Genomic DNA, 6,668 nt, shown 5'->3' on the forward strand with positions numbered 1-6,668 from the left:
TCTGGTGGGAGCCTGGCTGCTGGAGACCGACTGTCTCCCCTTTAGGTATATCGCTCTGTGGCTGGGGGACAGGACCGACCGTCCCTACCCCTGGGGCTGTAAGTGCAGAGACTACGGTCCCATCTGCCCAGATGTGGGGCTTAACATCTCCCCTTGGTGGGTTAGGCTGCCGCTGGAGAGAGGGTGTAACAAGCTCCTCTCTCTGGACGGTAAACTGCCGCTGGGGAGGGGGGTTAGCAGGCTCCTCTCCCTGCCACTCTCTCTGCTGGTGGAAAGGGGGACCAGCTGTCTCCCCTTTCATTCTCTTGTCCGGCTGCTGGGGTGCGAGACTGACTGTCTCTGCTCCCTGCAGGACACCCTGCCGCTGGGGAGGATGGACGACACCATCAGCTCCCTGGGGCACACACTGCCGCTGGGGAGGGAGGACGCTGCTCTCCTCTCCCTTCGCTTCACACTGCCTTCTTGGCATCTCACTTTGCTGCTGGGGGGCAGGAACAACAACCTCTGCCCCCTGTAACTCAGCCTGCCGCTGGGGAGGAAGGACGGCACCTTCGGCTCCCTGGGACACACACGGCTGCTGGGGAGTATGGACGACACCATCAGCTCCCTCGGGCACACACTGCCGCTGGGGAGGGAGGACGCTGCTCTCCTCTCCCTTCACTTCACACTGCCTTCTTGGCATATCACTTTGCTGCTGGGGGGCAGGAACAACAACCTCTGCCCCCTGTAACTCAGCCTGCCGCTGGGGAGGAAGGACTGCACCTTCGGCTCCCTTGGACACACACGGCTGCTGGGGAGGATGGACGACACCATCAGCTCCCTGGGGCACACATTGCCGCTGGGGAGGGAGGACGCTGCTCTCCTCTCCCTTCACTTCCCACTGCCTTCTTGGCATATCACTTTGCTGCTGGGGGGCAGGAACAACAACCTCTGCCCCCTGTAACTCAGCCTGCCGCTGGGGAGGAAGGACTGCACCTTCGGCTCCCTTGGACACACACGGCTGCTGGGGAGGATGGACGACACCATCAGCTCCCTGGGGCACACATTGCCGCTGGGGAGGGAGGACGCTGCTCTCCTCTCCCTTCACTTCACACTGCCTTCTTGGCATCTCACTTTGCTGCTGGGGGGCAGGAACCTCTGCCCCCTGTAACTCAGCCTGCCGCTGGGGAGGAAGGACTGCACCTTCGGCTCCCTTGGACACACACGGCTGCTGGGGAGGATGGACGACACCATCAGCTCCCTGGGCCACACATTGCCGCTGGGGAGGGAGGTCTGCAAACCCCCTGGCCCACTCTGATTCCCGCGGCAAGTACTCTCGCACTGCTTTCTTCACACACTGTATTAGCTCCTCTGAGAGGTTGGGTCCGCATATAGCCAGCACCGCGGTGACCTCTCTGTCATACGCCTCTTGAGTGTAGCTGGGTGCCATGCTTGCTCTGCTGCAGTTGGTTCCTTGTAGATAGGGGCGCTGTACGGGTACTGGCGTTGCCCTCACTTTGTAATCCAGGAATGGTGTTGTCTGTAGCTGTCCCTCTGGTTGTAGGAACGATCCCACCGCTGCCACCAATGTAACGGATCACCTGGCACCCCGACTGGGTACCTCCGTTGATGGATGCTCCTAGCACTTCTTGAGGATTCCAAGCACTCTAGCCGACAACACAACCACCGCAGGACGAACCTCTCTTCCTTCCAGAGCGAAGCAGGAACGAGCTCTTAAAAGAGCTTAGGAGTGATTATAGCAAGGGAATATACAGAGCATAGCAATCCCTTGTAGCAGATTCCCCCAAAAAGAGACAGGACTCCAAATTGAGGGTGAAGTAGAACTGACAAAATCTTTATTTTACTTGGGACTAGCCCATTTGGTCATTACATTAACATTGCTGTGAAAACTCAATAAAATTACAAACAGTCAAATCATAGCAGGCAACATTCAGTGACTTATTATAACATAATTACATATTTATAAATAGGTGGGGAAGACCATAATTAACACAAATGTCTCTCCTGCATGCAGAATTAGCGATATGCAAATCTACCCGAATATGCAAATTACCAGTCTTGCTATTCAGGTAGTGCATATTACTGTTGCTACCAACAGAGGGCACTACACAAGCTCCATAGCCAAATCCACCTAAGGGGTAGCAATCCTCAGCAGTACAGGAGAGCAGGCAATACATCTCAGGGGCCATAGTCACATGGCAGGAGGCTGGCAATCAGTCTTCTCCAATGCCCAGTGGCAAGGCTGGTACCGCCACACGGTTCTTAAAAGTCGACTCTGTACATTGGGAGGCCACGTAGTAAAACATCAATTCCTTTACATGCCTGAATGTCCAGTCCAATTGCTGGGACGTGATTTGCTATCCAAATTACAAGCGCAGATTACGTTCCTACCAAACGGAACAACATCCTTAAAGTTTAATGGACCTTCAGGTATTATGACATTATCCATACCAAAGGAAGAAGAGTGGCGACTTTATACAGCGTTGACTAGCCAAAACCCTAGGAGTGATGAATCCTTATTCAACATACCAGGAGTTTGGGCAGAGAACAACCCACCAGGACTGGCCCGCAATATTCCACCTATTAAAATCGAACTAAAACTTGGGGTTTATCCAGTGAGCCTACGGCAATATCACATCCCGCAGAAGGCTAAGAAGAACATTCAATCTTATCTGGATAAGTTCATACGGTATGGTATCCTAAAATTCTGTACTTCCCCCTGGAACACCCCATTGCTGCCTGTTCAAAAGCCCGGTACAGATGAGTATCGCCCTGTGCAGGACTTGAGAGCAGTCAATGATGCGGTTGTTAGTATACATCCAGTTGTGCCCAATCCGTATGTTAAGACACCTTTTGTCTTAATAAGTAAATCACCGTTTAGTCCACCTTCCCCTCTCACCGTATCAAGTCCTTGTTCGTATACTGTATAATCCACGAACCATAACCAGGGGAAGCAGTAATCTCTCGAATAACGATATCCACCAAATGGCATAAGTTCCCAATAATAGTCCTTAAGCGTAAATAAGAATCCCACCAATAACGAGACTGAAGCTCTGTGTTGAGGGTCAAAACAAGATCTGAGGACTGGAACATCCAGCCTGCTTTTTATTAGGAAAAGGCACACACAGGGCACTCCCAGGGGGAGGATGAAAATAACCAATTATACACAGGGTAACACCCCCACCTCTCCTCCCCTCAGATAACCACATAACACAATTATACTGTACAATAATTTACCCCAGTTCTGGATGTACCCCAAAACCAGGGGGTACACCTTTAAGTCCAGCACCGCTTGAAAGGTCTTGGTTAGGGGAACACTCTGTCCAAATCCCAGCCCATTCGGTTAAGGGGTTCGGGAGTTATGGATGATTGAAGTTTTGACCGACTGCACGGATCTTCTAGCCGAAAAGAGTTCCACAAGTTTTGGCCCTGCAGTCGGTCTTCGTTCGCCGGTTAAAATCATACGAAATCCTCATCATCCACAACTATCTCCGAGTTCGCTGGATTCCCCATAGCCGATTACAAGTAACTACCGAATGGCTCGTCGTTCGGTAGTTCCCACACGAATTTCTGGGTGTATGGAGGTCTCAGCGGTGTTCGCCTGTTTGGGTATCCGTTTTTAGTTCCACGCGTTCACAGGCAAACACCGCTGTTCGCACGCAAGATGGCCGCGAACACGTGCAAAAGTCCCAAAATGGCGGCTACCCATATGTTAGACATGGAGTTCGTGCGAAATGAGGTGAACGGCTGGAAAACAGGCTGGAACGGTAAAACATGCTTCATAACATAACGAATCAGTCATTTAGACGGATGGCCCAAAATAGTCGAATCCACTAAAGCACTAGACAGACGGATGGTTCCGTCACACCGTATAACCTGCTTGCTTTAATTCCGGGCGGGGCTACCTATTTTACAGTCTTAGACCTCAAAGATGCCTTCTTTTGCCTCTGAATTGCCGCAGAAAGCCAATGTATCTTCGCTTTCCAATGGGAAAATGCTGTAACGGGCTCAAAACGCCAGATGACAAGACTGCCCCAAGGGTTTAAAAATTCACCTACCCTGTTCGGTTCAGCTCTAAGTCAAGATCTACTGGATTTCGAGTCAATCCCAGGAGAGTGTGTATTGTTACAATATGTAGATGACTTGTTGATAGCCGCAGTCACAAGGGAAATATGTCAGCAAGCCACGCACGATCTACTACACATTCTCTGGAAGGCAGGATACAAGGTGTCTAGGAAGAAGGCTCAGTTGTGTCTGCCAACTGTCAAATATCTGGGATTCCATATCTCTGAAGGTCAAAGGATAATGGGGCCAGAGAGAAAAGAAGCTGTGTGCCAAATACCAACACCCAAGAATAGAAGACAAGTGCGAGAGTTCTTGGGGGCAGCAGGCTTCTGTAGGATATGGATTCCCAGTTACGCGATATTGGCAAAACCTCTGTATGCAGCTATCAAGGGTACAGAACACGATCCCTTCCTATGGACCCCAGAACAGCAAAAGGCATTTGAAGATGTGAAGAAGGCTTTGATGAGTGCCCCAGCATTAGGTCTGCCTGATCACACACGACCATTCTACCTGTATGTACACGAGCAAAGAAGAATGGCTGTGGGAGTATTGACACAGTACTTGGGATCATGGCAAAGACCCGTTGCCTACATGTCTAAGCAATTGGATGCAGTGGCCAGCGGACTTCCACCTTGTCTAAGAGCCGTAGCTGCAGCCGCCCTGCTGGTAGCTGAAGCCGATAAACTCACTCTGGGTCAAGAACTTTATGTACGAGTCCCACATGCAGTACAGACGTTGTTGAATTACAAAGGAAATTATTGGTTTAGTAATAGCCGTATGACTAAGTATCAAGCAATGTTGTGTGAAAACCCAAGAGTGCATTTAGAGACTGTAAATACCTTAAATCCAGCTACCCTTTTGCCACAACCTACTGAAAGTCAACATGATTGTTTGGAAGTGATGGATGAAGTATTCTCAAGTAGACCAGATCTTCGTGATTTTCCCATCCAGAACCCCGACGTTCAATATTACACAGACGGCAGTAGTTATGTGAAAGAAGGGATCCGCTATGCAGGATATGCAGTAACAACGATAGACAAGGTGATAGAAGCTCGGTGTAACGGACCGTTTCACTTACAAGAGGATAAAACCCAGTTTAGGCGATAATCCCCTTTCCAGATGCACAGGCAGCTACTGCAAACACCATTCTCCCGACTGGAACCACACGAACACTGGAACAGCTGAACAAGAAAAGCAGACATCGGCTTACACTCTTGGCAGTCAGCATACAATCCCATTCCCCCAAAGACCGAGACGACACATCGCTTTGAGGGTTAAGCAAGAACTCTAGACTGGGACACCCAGTCTGGCTTTTATTACCAACAAGTACATACAGGACACTCCCAGGGGGAGGATGAAATTACCCAATCACATGAATGTACCTCCCACACATTTCCTCCCCTTAGATTAACACTTAACACAATTATACTGTACACCTTTTTCCCCAATTCCTGGATGTACCCCAAATACCTATGCTACACCTCCAAAACAGGTATCCCCTGATAGCCCTTATTCAGGGGGACAACATATGCAAGAATCAGCCCATTCGGATAAATGGTTCGGGAGTTATGGGACTTTAAAGTATTGACCGACCGCATGGGTAAAGTATCCGAAAACAGTTCCATGCATTTTGGCCCTGCGGTCGGTCACAAACAGGTGAATGAAACATACGAATTACTTGGGTTATAGAGACTAAGGGGGATTCGCATGAATCCCCTAGTTCGTATGTTTCTTTCTACCGAACGGCGGGTCATTCGGTAGTTTCTATACGAATTCCTGGAAGTCTGGAGGTCTCAGCGGTGTTTGCCTAGTCGAGTGTCCGATTTCAGTTCCAGACACTCGACGGCAAAACACCGCTGTTCGGCAGTTAAAGATGGCCGCCGCCACGTGGTTGCTTCCTGAATGGCGGCCACCCAGAGGACACAGAACACATTACATGATTGCCAATTACCCGTTTGCAACATTGTTGCAACCGGTAATTGGAGGCACACTTAATCCTGGGTGGTCTGGTTGTTCGGTAGTTTCCTCAATACAATGAATGGAGTGATTCTACCGAACAATCAGATGAAGGCTGCATATATATATATAACCCAGGTTAACTGCATACATAAATACATATACAATATACAGGCAGTACAATAGGATATGCTTCACAGTCTTAAAGGGACAGTAGTCCCAAAATGTCCATTGCTGATTTTAAAGGGCCAATAGCAGCAATATAAATTAGTACATGCCCAAATATAGTCTTTAAAGTGCAATATGTCCAGGGGCCATAGTCAGCGGGCAGGAGGCTAGCAGCCAGGCCTCTCCAGTTCACAGTGGCGAAGCTGGTTTCGCCACACTCGGCCACTGGCAAAAGGAACATCAGCACAGAAAGCAGAATTGATAGCACTGACACGAGCGTTACAATTGGCTGAAGGTTTAAGAGTGAACATCTACACGGACTCCAAGTATGCGTTTTTAACCACTCATGCCCACGGAGCTTTGTATAAAGAAAGAGGACTATTGAATTCAGAGGGCAAAGAAATCAAGTACGCAGCTGAAATCCTACAACTATTGGAAGCAGTATGGGAACCGAAAGAAGTCGGAATTATACATTGTCG

Source organism: Pelobates fuscus, chromosome 9 (assembly GCF_036172605.1).
Source record: "Pelobates fuscus isolate aPelFus1 chromosome 9, aPelFus1.pri, whole genome shotgun sequence".
NCBI classification, from domain to species: Eukaryota; Metazoa; Chordata; class Amphibia; order Anura; family Pelobatidae; genus Pelobates; species Pelobates fuscus.